At 42.1% G+C, this 19,786-nt stretch overlaps 1 long non-coding RNA gene across 2 annotated transcripts in view; it reads right to left on the minus strand.

Annotated features, from left to right (window-relative positions):
• LOC115480803 overlaps positions 1–19,786 on the minus strand; it is a 72,413-nt gene extending 52,627 nt beyond the window's left edge. The window contains exons 1-3 of one of the 2 annotated variants that reach the window (XR_003943866.1): positions 19,748–19,786; positions 18,827–18,907; positions 18,636–18,694 (exon numbers count right to left, since the gene is read on the minus strand). This is a non-coding gene — a long non-coding RNA (uncharacterized LOC115480803). Of the gene's footprint in view, positions 1–18,635; positions 18,695–18,826; positions 18,908–19,523; positions 19,550–19,747 lie in introns of those variants that run through there. The other variant, XR_003943867.1, reaches the window with a different exon arrangement.

A 19,786-nucleotide genomic window follows, 5' to 3' on the forward strand; every position in this document is an offset into this window, starting at 1 on the left:
TAAAAGCTCCAGGTTCCTCTTCAGACAGCTAGACATGTTGTTGTCTGTGAGAGCGCAATTACAAGGTGTGGAAAAAGAAGCGGCTTGTCACTTCTTTTTCTAGGTGCCCACTGTTTTCTCACCGAATACTACCATCAATGCTGGGGGAAAGGTGTCCGTCCTCAATCTGTAAGCCTTGTGCGTCAATGTGTTCAAATCCACAAAGAGACAGCTGTATGGTTTTCTGGTAGCATCTTCGAAGGCTTCAAGGAAGAAACACATCTTGCCCGGATACATTTGTTTATCTCTCGGATTCTTTTTTTTTTTTTTATTTTATTAAGCTTTTTTAACAAACATAAATCACAATTATGCATGATAATACACAAATCAGAAATTATTGCAGTAAAAGTAGATTTTATAAATCAAGTTACAACTGAGATATCGACCACAAGTTGAGGAAATTAATCCAAGATGTAAGATTACATACTAATAATCTAAAGGAAATATTTAAACAAATAAATTTTTTTAACGATGCACCCGTCCCGGGTGTTTCCTCCTAGTTCGATAAACAGTGAACATATGGGACTATACCTTTACATTTACCTCCTCCCTACTTACTAAAAATTCCTCCAGTTGTTTGGGGTCAAAGAATTGGAACTGTTTAGACTGAAATACAATTCTACATACACAAGGAAATTTCAACAGGAAACATCTCTTGGATTCTTAAACAACACCATATATTTTGTATTTAGGGTGATGTTCTGCCTTGACAAAAAATGTTTTGGATAACATATATAATACTTCAATTTCTGTGGTGTGTATATTTGGTAAAGGCTTTTTCAATCTCATCATTTTTACAACCGGTCTCCATAAAACCATCAACGATGACCAGATTTACTTTATGGGGCGGAAACAATAGGTCATCATTAAACATCACCAGCAGTGAATCCATAAAATGTATAAATGGATACTGGTTTGACAGTTCTTCATATATAGGTCGTCAACAGGTGTATCACCATACAATTTGATTTGGTTTCACACTGAACGTATGATCGGCGTATTCTAACAATTTTTTAAGAAAGAAACTTTTACCACTATTGGAGGGCCCCCCTATGATGCACGAGAATGGATAGTGCAAGTAAGCGTCAAACTCTTCAGTAGCTGTGGAGGGGCATAATCGAACGCAAACGCCCATGTGTAAGAACGTCCATCTCCGAGAACAGGTCCGTGAAGGGGTGGGCCAAATCGTATTTTCAAAAAAGATGGACGTTTATCTTTAGTTTCGAACATACGGTTTGTGCCAGGCAAATGCATTGGATGTGGGCGTTTTTGAGATGTGGGCGTTTGTTTGAGCTGGGCGTTTTCGTTTTTTCAGCGATCATCGAAACCGAAGCGTCCCAGCTCAGAAATGACCAAATCCAAGGCTTTAGGTCATGGGAGGGGCCAGGATTCGTAGTGCACTGGTCCCCCTCACAAGCCAGGACACCAACCGGGCACCCTAGGGGGCACTTTTAAAAAATAGGAAAAAACAAATTATCTCCCAGGTGCATAGCTCCTTTACCTTGGATGCTGAGACCCCCAAATCCCCCCCCCAAAACCCACTCCCCACAACTCAACTGTTGGAATGTAATTGTATTTTACATGCATTGCCTGTCACCTATTATTTCTCTGTGATTACTCTGTGACCTCTGATGTGAATTACTTAGAGAGGTCACACAGCTATGCAACTTCCTGTGGGTTCAGACACAGCACATGCAGCACATGGAGCACATGGAGCTCATGATCTCTCCTAACCTGAGAGGATCTATGGTGGTGTGAGCATCCATTACCATCTAAGCACATGGAAGGAGCTGATAAGACAAATGTATAGTAATATGTAAATATAAGCCTGTCTGATTATAATCTAACTACAAACTGTGAGTAAACAGATGTTTTGTTACTTCAACTTTAAAGTGACTCAGCAGTGAATTATTCTGGGGTGAATGAGAGAGAGATGAAGAAAGAAATTAACATTTCTAAAGCTGAAGCTGTGTGTACTAAAATCTGCTAATTATTTACTACAAATAATCCAACAAAAGGGTTATGGGCCCAGGGCTCAGGAATTGAAAAAGAAGAGAAATATTACCAGGCAGAAAAAAAGGCCACATTTTTCTCTTAAGTTTTGAAAGATTCAGTCTGTCTCTCTCTCCCCCCACACAGCAGACAGAAGGCTAAGAAAATGGCTGAGGGAAGAAATTCACCATTGTTCTATTCTCTCAAGGTGCCTAAATTAACTGAATTTAATTATCGGCAGTGGGAACTAAGATTCATATGTCTCCTTCGAGCAAAAAGATTAGATATATGCTTAGACCAAGACAGAACAGCTGAAAATATGGCTGAATGGGACAATGCAAACTATTATGTGAAGTGCATGCTTTTGGAAGCTCTCTCAGAGAAACAAGCCATATTAGTGGAGGGAAAAGATACACCAAAGGACATTTTATATAAACTGAGAACTATGTATGCAACTACATATGCAAAGCAGCAACCAATTTGGCTGGCAGAGTTGAATGAAACTAAATTAAGGGATAAAAGTAAATGTAATGATCACATTATGCATCTTATGTCTTCATTTCAAAAGCTAGAACTTTCTGGAATTCCCATGTGTGATGCATTGAAAAGAGCATTTCTTTTTACCTCACTATCAAAGAAGTTTGATGTTTTTAGGTCTGTAAATGAGGCCATTGAAGGGCAATCTTTTGAACAGGCAACATCAAAACTAAGGCAGGAATGCATAATAAATGATTCTGAGGAGATGTGTTCTCAAAGTCAGTCAGAGAGAAATGAAACAAATTTCTTGGCAAAGAACAGAGGAAGGCGGAGCTATGGGAAAACTCCACCCAAGGGCAAGCTGATTTGCTACTCATGTGGAAAGGAGGGACATGTATCTAAATGGTGTAAGGAAACACAAAACACTCCCTCTAGCTCACCTAAGCCAATGGAACTAAAGAATTTTCAAACCAGGAAATGTATGAAGGACAAAGATAAACACAAGGGCTTTCTAATGGCAGAAAAATCTTTGACTATGGTAAATAATAATTCAAATGAAAGTACTTGGATTTTGGATTCGGGGAGCACATGCCATTTAACCAATTGTAAGGATTTCTTTCAGGAAATGTGTCCAGAGGAAGGTATTCTTAAAACTGCAAACGCAGGGACTGCTAAGATCCAAGCAAAAGGTATTGGATTCTTAAAATGCAAAGTGTCTAATGAAGTTAAAGAAATTCCTGTAAATGATGTCTTGTATATTCCCCAAGCAGTTTGCAATATGCTTAGTGTATCTACATTAGATAAGAAGGGTTTTGTGATTCATTTTGAAAACAGTAAGTGCACAATCTCTAAAAATGATGAAGTGTATGCTGAAGCTTTTATGCATAATGATGTTTATAAACTGAGCATTTCAGGTGAAGCCTCACATATGGTGCAAGTAAGGAAGAATGATGGTAAATGTAGTCTGGAAATCTGGCACCGCCGCCTGGGACATCGTGATTTTAAGGTGATCCAGGATCTTTACAGTAAGCAACTGGCCACCGGCATTCAGATAAGTGCAGATACTGGTAAAATTGAGAAATGCATAGACTGTGTTACTCAAAAAGGTGTGAGACCCTCATTTCCTGCATACACAGGAAATAGGAGTAATAAAGTGCTGGACTTAATACACAGTGACTTATGTGGACCGTTTAATATCCCATCATTGGGAAATAACAGATTTGTGCTAATATTCTTGGATGATTTCTCTAGATATTGTGTGGCCTATTTGCTGAAAGAGAAAAGTCAAGTCACAGACATGCTGAAGAAATACGTAGCCATGGTGAGCAATAAATTTGAAAGAAAACCAAAGGTTCTTCAGACCGACAATGGTGGTGAGTTCACTTCACAAAGCATGCGCACATTTCTAGAACAAGAAGGCATTCAGCATATCACAACAGTAGCTTATACACCAGAGCAAAATTCTGTTGCAGAGAGAAATTTAGGTGACTTGTGGAAATGACCAGATGTATGCTGTCAGATAGCAATCTCCCTAAAAGACTATGGGGGGAAGCCATTCTCACAGCAGTGTACCTACAAAACAGAATGCCAACTAAAGGCGCTGAGCGCACACCACATGAGACATGGCATGGTAGGAAGCCAAACCTGTCACACATAAGAACATTTGGAAGTACAGCATATGCTCATGAACCAAAGCAAAGAAGGCATAAGCTGGATTCCACAACAGAAAGGGGCATTTTAGTTGGCTATGCTCCAGGACACAAAGGATATAGAATTTTGAATCTGAAAACTGGCATTGTTGGCATAAGACATGTTACATATTTTGATGAAAACAAAAGGGTTGATAAAGGCTGGATTATCCCAGATGAGCCTTATCATCCAGAATATGAAACTAGAACCATAATAGACATGCCAGTGTATATAAATGCCATACCAAGGCAGATGTCTGAAAGCAACTCATCTGTATCTAACGAGGAACAGGCAGAGGAAGCAGACACAGAAAGGATCATTGAAGAAGACAGTACAGTTGGAGAAGGGGAATCAATTGGAGAAGGACTCTCAGATTTAGAGGATGCGGAAAGGTCAGACCAACCTGTTGTCAGACGCTCATCCAGGGAAAACAAAGGTGTTCCACCCCCAAGACTGTCTTACCTAACAAAGTCAGCAGAAGCTCAAGAGCCCTTAACATGGGATGAGATTGAGAAAATGCCAGCAGAAGAAGCTGCTGAATGGCATAAAGCTGCACAGGAAGAAATTGATGCATTGGATAAAAATAATACTTGGATTCTTACAAAATTACCTCCTGGCAAGAAAGCTATAGGATGCAAATGGGTATTCAAGTTAAAAAGGAATGCACAAGGAAAAGTGGAAAGGTATAAAGCCAGATTAGTCGCAAAGGGATATCTTCAAAAATATGGAGAAGATTTTGATGAAGTGTTTGCACCTGTAGTGAAACACACGACAATCAGAACACTTCTGAGCATTGCAGTCTCAAAAGGCATGCAAGTCAACCACATTGATGTGAAAACAGCGTTTCTTCACGGAGATATAACTGAAGACTTGTACATGGAACAGCCAACAGGTTTCATAAATACAAAACAAAGACAGCTAGTGTGTAAATTAAACAAAGGTCTTTATGGATTAAGGCAAAGTGCAAAATGTTGGAATGATAAATTGCATGAAATATTGACAAATTTAGGATTTAAGCAAGGTGAAGCAGATAAATGCTTGTACACTAGGTGCACAAATGGACAATATGCATACATTTTAGCTTTTGTTGATGATCTGCTCATTGCAAGCGAAAGTGAGCAAGAGTACAAGGGCATTGTAAAGTGTTTAAACCAGAATGTTGAGATAAAAGAACTTGGTAATGTGTCATACTATCTTGGTATAGAAATTGAGAAACAAAATGATGGTTCTTATCTTCTAAGCCAGAAGCAGAAAATAAATGAGCTTATTGAAAGTTTAGGTATGCAAGATGCCCAAGTTGTAAGCACTCCCATGATCACTGATTTTCTGAAGGATGAAACAGTAAGAGAACCTTTACCAGATAACATCCAATATAGATCAGCCATAGGTAAGCTTTTATATCTAGCTACCACATACAGGGCTGATATAGCAAATGCAGTAGGAATTTTGAGCAGAAGGGTCAGCTCACCTACCAAATCAGATTGGACTGCAGTTAAAAGGATGGTAAGGTATTTAAAGGGTACCATTGATTGTAAATTAAAGATTTCAGCCAATAGTAATCCAAAACTAATATGTTACTGTGATTCAGATTGGGCAGGGGATCATTCTGATTATAAATCCACAAGTGGATATGTGTTTATGTATGGAAATGTACAAATTTCATGGGCCAGTCATAAACAAAGTATTGTGAGTTTGTCTTCTACAGAAGCTGAATATGTGGCCGTATCGGAAGCGTGCAGAGAACTGATGTGGATTGAAAAACTTTTGCTGGATTTTGGTATAGCTGAAAAGAGACCAATCCAGATAATGGAAGATAATCAGAGCTGCATCCGACTGTCACAGAATGACAAGGTTCAGTCACGCACCAAGCACATCGCAACGAAATACCACAACGTGCGAGAGTTGGCGAAAGAAGGGGTCATCAGTCTACACTATTGTCACACCAGTGAGATGACAGCTGACATCATGACCAAACCGTTACCCAGAGAACGTTTTGTAAATCTGCGTATAAAGCTTGGACTTTGTATGAATAAATAATTGCATGACAGTTATGCATGAGAAGGGGTTTGTTGGAATGTAATTGTATTTTACATGCATTGCCTGTCACCTATTATTTCTCTGTGATTACTCTGTGACCTCTGATGTGAATTACTTAGAGAGGTCACACAGCTATGCAACTTCCTGTGGGTTCAGACACAGCACATGCAGCACATGGAGCACATGGAGCTCATGATCTCTCCTAACCTGAGAGGATCTATGGTGGTGTGAGCATCCATTACCATCTAAGCACATGGAAGGAGCTGATAAGACAAATGTATAGTAATATGTAAATATAAGCCTGTCTGATTATAATCTAACTACAAACTGTGAGTAAACAGATGTTTTGTTACTTCAACTTTAAAGTGACTCAGCAGTGAATTATTCTGGGGTGAATGAGAGAGAGATGAAGAAAGAAATTAACATTTCTAAAGCTGAAGCTGTGTGTACTAAAATCTGCTAATTATTTACTACAAATAATCCAACATCAACACCATTACCATACCACCTAATGGTGAAGGGGGGCACCTACATGTGGGTACAGTGGGGTTTTTTTTTTGGGGGGGGGTTAGAGGGCTCCTATTTACCACCACAAGTGGTACAGGTAGGGGGGGATGGGCCTGGGTCCACCTGCCTGAAGTGCACTGCATTACCCACTAAAACTGCTCCAGGGACAGGACTTGTTGCTGCTGTATAACCTTGGCACAGCAGTTCACACCGTAAGACTAATCTCGCTGAAAACGGCCTTTATTTCAATAACCGCGTTTACTCACAGTTAACTGCAGATCAGAGGTTGTGCCCCACTGGCAACGAGTCTCCCTGGTACTAAGATTAGCAGTAGCTCAGAGCTGGCCTTCTTTCAGCATCATTCAAGGTAAGAACTAAGTTCTGTAACATGGCTAACACACAAAAGGGATCTAAAACGGACTTACAAAAATGGCCACTACCTCGTGGACTACCGGAAACAAAACAGGGCACACTCTGTCCCAGTAAGCAGAGGGAATAGCACCATGGGAGAACAGCCTACCAACTACCAACATCGTGAGACTGTAACACAAGCTAGTGAAATCACGGAGCCCAATACCCTACACCCACCACAATGCAATGCTGATGTGACCCTGCAGTGCACCCGAGAGCCACATCTGACCCAGGGAAAGGCTGTGAGAGGATCGAACACATTCTGCTGTCATGGAGGTGGGTACAGAATTTGAGGGTGGCATAGAGGCTGGGAAATAAGGTTTTTGCAAGTGGGTTCTTTTTGGTGGGAGGGGGTTAGTGATCACTGGGGGAGTCAGGGGAGGTGATTTCCGATTCCCTCTGGTGGTCATCTGGTCATTTAGGGCACTTTTTTGGGACCTGTTCGTGAGAAAAAAGGGTAAAAAAAAAGTGTCCTAAATTCTCGCTAAAAACGCCTTTCTTTTTTCCATTATCGTCCGAGCGTGCCCATCTCGGCTCAGCCGATAACCACACCCCAGTCCCGCCTTCACCACGCCTCCGACACGCCCCCGTCAACTTTATTCGTTCCCGTGACGGAGTGCAGTTGAAGATGACCAAAATCAGCTTTCGATTATACCGATTTGGCCGCCCAGGGGAAACGGACGCCCATCTCCTGAACATGGGCGTTTTTCTCCTTTCGAAAATAAGCAGGATAGTGAGAATGCAAATTCCTGACCACCTCAGGATGGTAGTAAATTCTGCTTAGGATTTTTTTGTACTGACTTCATAGCGAAGTGCTCATTTCAACACTAACACTATAGGGTGGGTGGGGAGCCAAATAACGGGAGCGGGGAGGGGGAAAAGTTTCACTTATCTGTTAATTTTTTCTCTAGCTCTGTAGAGGAGTGTGGTAGCTGTGTTAGTCCACTCTTAAGGTTATCAATAGAAATTAAACAAAATAAAACATGGAAAAGAAAATAAGATGATACCTTTTTTATTGGACATAACTTAATTTATGTCCAATAAAAAAAGGTATCATCTTATTTTCTTTTCCATGTTTTATTTTGTTTGATTTCTATTGATTCTCTAGCTCTGAAAAGCACTGCAGCCTTCACACTAGTTCTGGGTATTGTGGTCTTAATAAAAGCATAAAACAGCTCTGTTACCATCTCTTGAAAAAAGCAGTGAGCACAGCTCAGGGACTTCTGCCTGTGTGTGAATGGATTGCTAAAAAGCTGAGAGAAACAAGCCCAGAGCTCAAAGCTGGGATTCCATGTGTATTTAGTTTGCTTTTGCTGAAAAAAAGCTGTGATAAACCAGGGAGCCTGCTTTTGGAAGGTGCAGAGCTGAGATTCATGTGACTGCATGATAAACGGGTTTGCTAGGGGAAATGGGGAGGAAACTACAGACAGAGAAAAAGGTGTGGGTCTATGGGGGATGCTGAAAGTGAAAGAGTGAGATATTTTTCCTTTCAAACTGCAGAAAAAGGGGCAAAATAGAAAAGCTTTTATTCTGCCATTCTACCTTTGTTTGTGTGTAACTTTTTAAGTTCATCTGTCTTAAGCCTGAGCTTTGATTTTCCCTGCAAGTTTGTTGCTAGCTAGGGAGGGGAGGGAAGGGGAGGAACAGGGGAGGGGGGGGGGGGGGGTTGCTCTGCAATTCTTAAAATAAAAAGCAGACAATCCAGTTTAAGGGGAGGGGTCATGGAGTGGAGGCTACAGAATGATCTTACACAGAGAATGTCAAAACAAACAGGTTTGACTTTTGTTATTAAAGCAAAAAGAAAAGCCTGTCCTTAAAAGTAGACAGACCTTTTTTTTTTTTGCAGCAGCAGTTTTCAGAAAAAAACATCCATTGTAGTTTCTCTTGAAAAAGCAGGGTGGCCTTGTACAGCAGACTGAAAAATAGATGACCCAGCTTAAAAAGGTATCTTTTTTTTTTTTTTAAACAAATGCCTACTTTCTTTCCTGTGAGAAAAAACTGAAGAAACAGCTTTTAAATCTTTTGAAATAAAAAATTATAAGAAAAAGAAAAATGTCTATTTTCTTTCCTGTGAGAAAAAAAGGTTAAGGAGCGCATGTGCGAGTAAATTCCGCTGAGGTGGTAAGAGGCAGTGTCAGGGTTTATTTGATATCACTTCCTGTCACATGACCCTCCATCCAAGGTGGCGGCTAGTAGTGTAAACAGGAAGTGACATGATGCAAATGGTAGTGGTCGCCATCTTGAAAAAAGGGCATAGCTATGACATCACTTCCTGTAATATCACCAAAAGGGGTGGAGTTTGGGGTGGGACTATGCAGTAAGAGGTGGGGTATGGGAAGAGGCTATGCAAATAAGGTGGGGTAAGGAGCATGGTTATGCAAAAAGGGCATGGTTTGAGCTGGGTTAAGACGTCATATCCGGTGACATCATCCCTGGGGGTGGGGAGTTGGCACGGCTTGGGCATGTCCTCACTTCTGATTGGCTGGAAACCGGAAGTGGGCATGGCAGCTGTCAAATTTGACAAATGCTATGGACATATACTACTATTAACCCCATAAAGATACATGAAATAACCATACAGAGAGAAATACTTTGTTACACTATTCTGGTTTTCATCCAAGAACTTGGAGAAATAAGATTCATGTGGAACAATTTTTGCACATGAAGCGATTGTGCACTTCTACTTCTCAGTTTAAATCTCAAGCAGTGCATATATACAATAGGTTCATTCAGTGGGGCTATCCAGCGGCTATTGTCATAAAGGTATATAAAAGAGCACTGTACACACACCGGAATTGGTTATTGAATCCGCAAAGGCAAACGGCGGACAACTCAATGGTATGTGTGATACCTTATTCATCCTGTGCATCCAGTGTAGCATGCTTGGTGATGTTTGTCGTTTTTTCAGCCTCTGGTGACGCGTGGATGATTAAAGTACTCAATGGTGAGCAGCTGTTTCTATTATTTATAGTTAATATTGATGTACATTGTATGAGATGTGAGTATGTGTGTAGAGTTTGGGTGATTGTGAATAGTATTTATCTTTATTGTGTATTTTGTAGGATATATTTATTTCCACCTAAAGAAGCACATATGAAACTCAGGACTGAGCTGAGGAAATGAAGGAGTAAAACAGCTTGGCATTCTTTTGATTTGTTATTACATATGGATGCATTTGGATCTTTGGGACTGAACTGTGGGGTTCTTTGCAGCTTTGAAGTTGGACTCACAATGTTGGTTCAAGATCTTCACAGAGTTATCTACCTGCATAATTCGCACTACTGGACATTGAGATAAGTAAAGTTTTTTTTCTAGGATCCTAAAGTTATTTCATATACAGTATCTTTATAGGGTTAACAGATGCATTAGGGCAGAGAAATATTAGAGTTATTAGTTGACATATGTTTTATTAGGGTGGTTATTGTCTTTGCTCTGTGCTAAGTGCATATACATGGGAGAACTTGATAAGTGCGATGATGATTCTCCCTCAGTCTGTCTCATTTTAATGGTGACTGCATGAGTGAACTGTGCACTTTTCACAATTACTTCATATTTAATGTGTGGTATGAGTGTGTTAGTGTGAGATTTAATTTGGTTTAGCATTATATGTGATTTGGTGAATTTGGAGTGGTACACTTGTTGAGGGTTCCTTGTATTTTCATTCAGATTAAATTTTAACTGCCAGACCTTTGACCATTCTTCTAATTTTTGGAGATCTCTTTTCATGGTTTCCCTCTGGTGTATCCACTCTGTTGGCTATCTTTGTGTCATCAGCAAAAAGGCAAACGTTTCCTTGTAATCCTTCAGCATGTCTCTCACAAATATATTAAATACAATCGCCCCCAGCACCAACCTTGAGGCACTCCACTGCTCACCTTCCTTTCCTCTGAGCAGATTCCATTTACCACCACCCTCTGCCGCCTATCAGTCAACCAGTTTCCAATCCAGTTCACCACTTTGGATCCCAAGTTCAGCCCTCTCAGCTGATTCATGAGCATTCAGCATTCTTTTATTTGGCACCAAGTTTATGCAGTGACCTCCCCCCCCCCTAATATTAGATCTGAGCTGTCTTTACCAAAATGTAAGACTTCATTCAAAACTTATTATTTTCAGCTGGCATTTAACCTGCCTGTTAATTAATTACCACAAAATGCTGTTTGGTCAGTTTTTTAGAGGAGTAGCCAAATCATTTTCTGTTTTTAATTTTAATTTTATTTGATCCATTTAATTATATAATTATGTATGTTGTTGGATGCATGTGACAGCTCTTTTCTGTCAAATCTGGAGTTCTTTTCTATCCATATTTTACTTTATTTTACTCAGAATTGTTAATATTGTACATCGCTTTGATATTTTATTAGCTAAAGCAGTATATCAAATCCTGAAATAATCATAAACATAATGAGATGTCAATAAGATGTCTCTAGATGCCATTAATTATAATTAGGAAGGGACTGGAACAGGAAGAACTCCAAACTTAAATGACCCTCAAGTCCTCTCTCAAGACCATTAAGAACTAAAGGAATCTGGGAATTCTTGCAGTCTAGGGGAGATGATGCAGAGCCAGTAGAACAGCCTTCAGCTCCAAACAGTTGATTGCCCCAGAGGTATGCTGTCGTGTCCAGGCTCTCTATGCTGTTTACTACTACTATTTAGCATTTCTATAGCGCTACAAGGCATACGCAGCGCTGCACAAACATAGAAGAAAGACAGTCCCTGCTCAAAGAGCTTACAATCTAATAGACAAAAAATAAATAAAGTAGGCAAATCAAATCAATTAATGTGAACGGGAAGGAAGAGAGGAGGGTAGGTGGAGGCGAGTGGTTACAAGTGGTTACGAGTCAAAAGCAATGTTAAAGAGGTGGGCTTTCAGTCTAGATTTAAAGGTGGCCAAGGATGGGGCAAGACGTAGGGGCTCAGGAAGTTTATTCCAGGCGTAGGGTGCAGCGAGACAGAAGGTGCGAAGTCTGGAGTTGGCAGTAGTGGAGAAGGGAACAGATAAGAAGGATTTATCCATGGAGCGGAGTGCACGGGAAGGGGTGTAGGGAAGGACGAGTGTGGAGAGATACTGGGGAGCACCAGAGTGAATACATTTATAGGTTAGTAGAAGAAGTTTGAACAGGATGCGAAAACGGATAGGGAGCCAGTGAAGGGTCTTGAGGAGAGGGGTAGTATGAGTAAAGCGACCCTGGCGGAAGATGAGACGGGCAGCAGAGTTTTGAACCGACTGGAGAGTGGAGAGGTGACTAAGTGGGAGGCCAGCAAGAAGCAGATTGCAGTAGTCTAAACGAGAGGTGACAAGGGTGTGGATGAGGGTTTTGGTACAGTGCTCGGAAAGAAAGGGGCGGATTTTACGGATGTTGTAAAGAAAGAAATGACAGGTTTTGGCGGTCTGCTGGATATGAGCAGAGAAGGAGAGAGAAGAGTCAAAGATGACCCCAAGGTTTCGAGCTGAGGAGACAGGGAGAATGAGAGAGCCATCAACAGAAATAGAAAACGGGGGAAGCGGGGAGGTGGGTTTGGGGGGGAAAATGAGAAGCTCGGTTTTGGTCATATTTAATTTCAGGTGGCGTTGAGACATCCAGGCAGCAATGTCAGACAAGCACGCTGAAACTTTGGTTTGGATGCAAGGTGAGATATCAGGGGTAGAAAGGTAGATTTGGGAGTCATCAGCATACAGATGGTAGGAAAAGCCGTGGGATGAGATTAATGAACCAAGGGAAGAAGTGTAGATAGAAAAGAGGAGGGGACCAAGAACAGAACCCTGAGGTACGCCGACAGGCAGAGGGATAGACGTAGAAGAGGATCCACCAGAGTGAACACTAAAGGTGCGGAGGGAGAGGTAGGAAGAGAACCAGGAAAGGACAGAGCCCTGGAATCCAAGTGAGGACAGGGTATCGAGAAGTATGCTGTGATCGACAGTGTCAAAAGCAGCGGAAAGATCAAGAAGAATGAGGATGGAATATTGACCTCTGGATTTAGCCAGTAATAGGTCATTGGAGACTTTAGTAAGCGCAGTTTCGGTTGAGTGGAGAGGGCGAAAACCAGATTGTAGTGGGTCAAGAATAGCATGTGAGGAGAGAAAATCAAGGCAGCGGCGGTGAACAGCACGCTCAAGTAATTTGGAGAGAAAAGGAAGGAGGGAGATGGGTCGGTAATTAGAGGGACAAGTAGGGTCAAGTGAAGGCTTCTTAAGGAGAGGTGTGACCACAGCATGTTTAAAGGCAGCAGGGACAGTCGCAGTGGAAAGTGAGAGGTTGAGAATGTGACAGATAAAAGGAATAAGAGTAGGAGAGATGGCATTAAGAAGGTGGGTGGGAATGGGATCAGAGGAACAGGTGGTACATTTTGAGGAAGAAAGGAGAAGTGTAGTTTCCTCAATAGTAACTTCAGGAAAGGAGGAAAGGGAATGAGGGGAAGAAGAGAGAGGGGAACGGACTAGTGGAGGGAGAGGTGGTGAGGTAGAGAAAGCAAGGTTTATCTTTTGAACCTTTTTGTGAAAGAATTCAGCAAGGGTCTGAAGAGATAATGAAGGGGGAGTTGGGGGAGGGGGCACCTTGAGGAGAGAGTTCAATGTGGTGAAGAGAAGTCGAGGATTAGAGCCAAGGGAGTTGGTCAGTTGGATATAATAATCCTGTTTGGCACGTAAAAGAGCAGATTGGAAGGAGGTCAGCATGAACTTAAAGTGTAAGAAATCAGCAAGGGCCCGAGATTTCCGCCAGTGGCGTTCGGCGGAGCGGGTACAGGAACGTAGGTAGCGGATATTAGAAGTCAGCCAAGGTTGGGGTTTTGTACGCCTTACAGGGCAGGTCATCAAAGGTGCAAGAGTGTCTAAGGCAGAGGATAGAGTATTGTTGTAAGAAGAAACAGCCTCGTTGACAGACGTGGATGGTGCCACAGTAGAGAGGAGGTTTGAAACATGGGAGGATAGAGATGAAGGGTCAATATCGTGAAGATTCCTAGATAAATTAGATAGGATAGGACGGGACTGGGAGGGAGGAGATTTAAGTGTGAAAGTTATAAGATGGTGATCAGAGGAGGGATGATCAGAGGCAAGGAAACTAGAAGGTGAACAGTTGGAGGAGAAAATGAGATCAAGACAGTGACCATTTTGATGAGTGGGGGAGGTGGAGCATAGTTGGAGATTAAAGGACGACGTTAAAGCGAGTAACTTGGAAATATAAGAGTTGGAAGGATCATTAGCAGGAATATTAAAGTCACCAAGGATGAGAGAGGGAGAGGAAGGATCATGGAAGAAGGCAAGCCAGGCGTCAAAGTCACTGAGAAAGGATGAAAGGGACTTATCAGGGGGACGATAAATGACCGCTATTCAAAGAGGCAGAGGAGAGAAAAGGCGGATAGAGTGGACTTCAAAGGAGGAAAAACAGTGAGATTGAGGTGGAAGAAGGGGTTGAAATCTGGAGGAGGGAGAGAGAAGTAGTCCAACACCGCCCCCACGGCCAGCAGGGCGAGGAGTATGTGAAAATAGATAACCGCCATGGCACAGGGCTGCGACTGAAGCAGAGTCATCAGGGCAGAGCCAGGTTTCTGTTATGGCGAGCAGATGGAGGTGACGCGAGATAAAGAGGTCCTGGATATAGGGGAGTTTGTTACAGATAGAGCGGGCATTCCATAGGGCGCAAGAGAAGGGCAGAGAAGAGGAGGGGAGTAGAGGAATAGAGATGAGGTTAGAGAGGTCACGGTGAGATCTGTAGAGTTTGGATAATAGTTGGTGAGGAGGGCCAGGATTGGGATTGATGTCACCAGCTGAGAGTAAGAGAAGGAGTAAAAGAGAGCGGAGGAGAGTAGGAGAGGTGTGGCCACGAAGGCGTCGAAGGCGAGAGGTATTTAGGTGGAATGGGGAAGGCAAAATGGAGGGAAGAAAGAGACGGAGATTAAAAGCCAAGAGGGAGGAAGAGGGTAGGAGAGAAGGTGAGGTGATGAAGTCAATGGATGGGAAGTGAGTTCCTGTAGCGGAGAGAGGAAGGGGGTGAGGGAAAAGATTAGGAAGGGACAGAGCTAGGAAGAGAATGTGAATAGGGGCCATAAACGATTAAGGTACTTTAGCAACTGGAAAAAGATTAGATAGAAAGAGACAGTGGTTTACTTGAGACAGTGGGCTCCCCAGCTCTGCAGACCCACATTCATGGTTACCATCAGCCAGATAAAGGCCTAAAGGAATCCTTGCAGCCAATTGCATATCTGGAGCCACCAGCACATTTTGGCTCTTGCTTGAGATATCTACTGCAGCCGACATTCCTGTGGAACATAGACGGGGTACAGCTTCCTGTTGTACCTTGACTGGTGTTAGTTCCTTGAAAGCATGCGTTTGTTTTTTGTTTATTTGTTTTTGAGACCATGATTCCATTGGTTTATTCCTCTGCCATACCTCGTTTATGATGAATGACAGCTTTCTCCTTTAGGCCTAGACCAGGCAGTATGTTTTCAGGACAGCTGTTTCTGATATTTGAGGCATCCAAATCAATGCCTGGACCTCCATTTGTTATTCTTCCTTGGAGAAAAGGCTAGAAGGCCAGAATGAGTGGTGGCATCCCTAGCCACATAAAGTGGAAGTATTCCATTGTTTGTGATGCTGGAATGCACAGTTCAGAACCTAGCCTCTTCGGCAACCTTGAGTTCTAGGTTACATCATTTCAAGATCTAATGATCTCTTGTCCTTCTGCAGATCAAGAAACATCTTGACAATAGCAGGTGAACTCTAGTGCTGCTGCATCTTCTCCTTGATAGAACCCACTGAACTCCATTGAACAGCCAAGTGGAAGGAGGAAGGAAAATATGTTATGAATGGTATTGGAACAACATCCAGAGGCACCGAGCACTAACTGGGTCACCCTTAACTTCATCCAAAAGAAAACCAGCGTTAGCTGAACATAACCATGAGTACTTCTAGCCCCCAGGAGGTAACAAGGTGAAATATAAGAATTACTACTACTACTAATAGCATTTATATAGCGCTACCAGATGCACGCAGCGCTGAACACTTGACATAGAGAGACAGTCCCTGCTCAAAGAGCTTACAATCTAGGTAAAACAGACAGACAAGACATTACAGGCAAGGGAATTACAGGGTAGAGAGGAACAGGGAGGAGGAGAGCAAATGAGTAGCGGTTAGGAGCCAAAGGCAGTAGTGAAAAGGTGAGCTTTCAGCATAGATTTAAAAACAGGTAAAGAAGGAGCTAGACGTATGGGTTCTGGAAGACAGTTCCAGGCATAAGGTGCCGCAAGACAAAAGGAACGAAGTCTGGAGTTAGCGGTGGAGGAGAAGGGGGACAACAAGAGAGATTTGTTCAGAGAGCAGAGTTCACGGGGAGGAATGTAAGGAGAGATGAGAGAGGAGAGGAAATGAGGGGTCATAGAGTGGATGCATTTAAAGGTCAGCAAGAGGAGTTTGAACTGTATACGGAAGTGGACAGGGAGCCAATTAAGTGACTTGAGAAGTGGGCTAGTGTGGGCATGACGATTCTGGCAGAAAATAAGTCGAGCTGCAGAATTCTGAACAGATTGGAGAGGAGAAAGATGATTGAGTGGAAGACCAGTGAGAAGTAAATTGCAATAGTCTAGGCGAGAAGTAACAAGGGTGTGAATAAGGGTTTTGGTGGCGTGTTCAGAAAGGAAGGGGCAAATTTTGCTAATGCTGAAGATAAAAAAGCGACAGGTTTTGGCGATTTGTTGAATATGAGCAGAATTCTAGGAACCCATCTCCGAGCCAGAGGTCAATGTATTGGCAGACATGCTGGAGCGACTCCTGAAATACTCTTGGTTTCTGGCACTGGATTTACAGCTCACAGAATTCAAAGTTCTGAAGCATGGCATGCAACATAGCATCTTTGGAGGAAAACTGGCATAAAGAGATTATAAATGCCTGTGTGAAAGGACAAGAACATGAAAACTGTAAGTGATCTATAAGACATCCAAGACCTTCTGGACTGAAATAATTTAGATCCAGAGCTCTAGAGGGATGGAATCAAGAGAAGAAAGAAAGATGAAAAGTTATGCAGGAGAATCAACATGGTTTCAAGTAAACTGAGGTCCCAGGACTAAACTTACTAAACTTATGGACAAAGTCCTAGAATATCATCTTGCTAATCGGCATGCCTGCTCCTCATTTTGTAGGCAACAAGAGGACTTGAGCAAAACTCTTGTGCTTCTTTTCTTTTTTTAACTGAACACCTGGTAAGGCACCCCTGCTCAACTGGGATAAGCTCTCCAATTAACTCAGGAACATCCATTACCAACCAGTTAAAAAGCTGCATTTAGGAGTGGAGGAGTAGCCTAGTGGTTAGTGCAGTGGACTTTGATCCTGGGGAACTGAGTTTGATTCCCACTGCAGCTCCTTGTGACTCTGGGCAAGTCACTTAACCCTCCATTGCCCCTGGTACAAAATAAGTACCTGAATATATGTAAACTGCTTTGAATGTAGTTGCAAAAACCTCAGAAAGGCGGTATATCAAGTCCCATTTCCCTATCATCTGCTGGAGACAGAGAAATACTGAGGAGCTACCCTACATGGTAGAGCTTTCACCACTTCTCTGTCTCCATCTGCGGGTTCTGGACTGATCTGGTAAGGATGTTAAGGAAGCTGGTTTGGCCATGGCCCATCCCAATGAGGGATGCCTTGCCCAAGATCTCAAGCAGCATCAGTAGGAGAAGCAGGATGTGAACTCTGGCTTTCCTGGTTCTCAGGCTTACTCAGCTAAGCACTAGGCTACTCCTCCACTCAATTGTGTGTTGAATACAATACAAAACAATGCAATATAATGGACATTTATATCCCAGTTCTCTCAGTAAGAGTTCTGTGCAGTTAACAGGTAAAGAAGCTAATATACCCAGGAATTTACAAACTATCACACATACATTTTCTAATTCATGTATTATTGACAAATTTCCTGAACAGATAAGTTTTTAACAATCTTCTGAACAGCTTTTGATTTGATATTTTTCTAAGACTGGTTAGTAAAGAATTCTATCAATAAGCAGATTGATAAGAAAATAGACCAGAAAAAATTGTCTTATATTTGATAGTTCTCAGATCTGGGGAGTACAATGAAGAATATCTTCTTAGAGCCTTATATTTCTTGGACCTGTGACCTGTGAAATGGAGCATCTTCTTGTTGGACATACAGCTTGAAAGAGTAAACAACTATTCCCTATTAATATGTTTCATGCTATTCATGATTTTATAAAAAACTTGAAAAGGGGTAGACCTGTTAGTCTGGTGTAACAAAATTGACAGAGATAGGTAGAACCAAGTTTTAAAACCATGATTGTTTAGACATTTATCATTTAATTTAATTCACTGACATTTATATCCTATATTATCCCAAGCAAGCTCGAGTTCAAAGTGGCTTACATCCATTAATACACCAATAAAAAGATGAATAAGAATGCTCATTTACATACAAGAAATATGAATGGAGAATTTATCTGTGCAGTCTGGAGAGCTCTAATCTGTTCAACCTTACCTCATAAGGCAGCTTTTCCACCCTATTTATTGATTTTGTTGCACAATACAGGATGTAAACTGAGAAGAATAAGATACAGTTAGACACAGCTACTTCCATGAATGAGAATTTCAAAGTATTACAAGGAATGATGGAGACATATTGTATAAACAATGAATGACTCCCCAAGAAGCTCTTCAGGGTTGACTTACAAGAAAGAGATGCAGGTGGAATCAGGAAAAGATGACCACTTTGGACCTCCAAGGAAGCCAGAAGAGGTGCTGCTATCTAATCTGCCACAGAAGGATGGTAAATAATTCATGAGGGCAGGACAGATGAACTGACTTTAACTGAACAGAAGGTTCGATACAGAAAGCTACCGTGGATAGAAGCACAGTTAATGAGTGGTCTAGGCGGTTGTTATTGGCTGCATAATGCCAAAAAGGGTTCAGTGCTGAAGTTAATTCACATGGAAAACATCAGTGCACAGCATAGTAAAATGTAGGGTAAGGAGGCTATTATATAATCCATAGCAATGCAGAGAAGTTTTAAAATATGTGTGCTGATGTCTATCAGAAATGTATGCCAGGTCAGAGAGCTCTCCAACATGAACCCCCTGCCCTGACATAGCTTTCTGGATTGGCCTCAACATCCCTGGTAATCTAGCAGCCTCCTTCCCCTCCCTCTTTTCTCCCCCCCAAGACTCTCCCTTTCACCAATTTAGAAAAAAATCCCTTATGTCTAGTAGCATCCTCTTTTACACAAACTTAAAAATATCCCAAGCTGTCTACTAGGTTCCCCCCACCCCGACATTACCCCTCTCCCACAGATTTCAAAAAAATTCTCAGCTGTCATGTCTATGAGGATCCCGGGGCCACCAGACCCCTTCCCCTTCCCTCTCTACCATACCTTGAACAAGCAAAAATGATACTCCTGCCTCTGTGCTGCCATCTTGGAAAATGGTGGTCCCTGATCCTACATAGCACCAGTGGTGTAGCCAAGGGTGGGTCCAGGCCCACCCACTTCGGACTTAGGCCCACCCAGTAGCAGCACACCTATGATGTGGCTGGCAGGGATCCCCGAGCCCCACCAGCTGAAAACTCCCAACAAGTGTCCCAGTCCCTCCTGCATACCTTGTAAATAACAGATCTTCGCTTGCAGAGAGCAGAGAC

The sequence above is a fragment of the Microcaecilia unicolor genome, chromosome 11 (genome assembly GCF_901765095.1).
Source record: "Microcaecilia unicolor chromosome 11, aMicUni1.1, whole genome shotgun sequence".
NCBI lineage: Eukaryota > Metazoa > Chordata > Amphibia > Gymnophiona > Siphonopidae > Microcaecilia > Microcaecilia unicolor.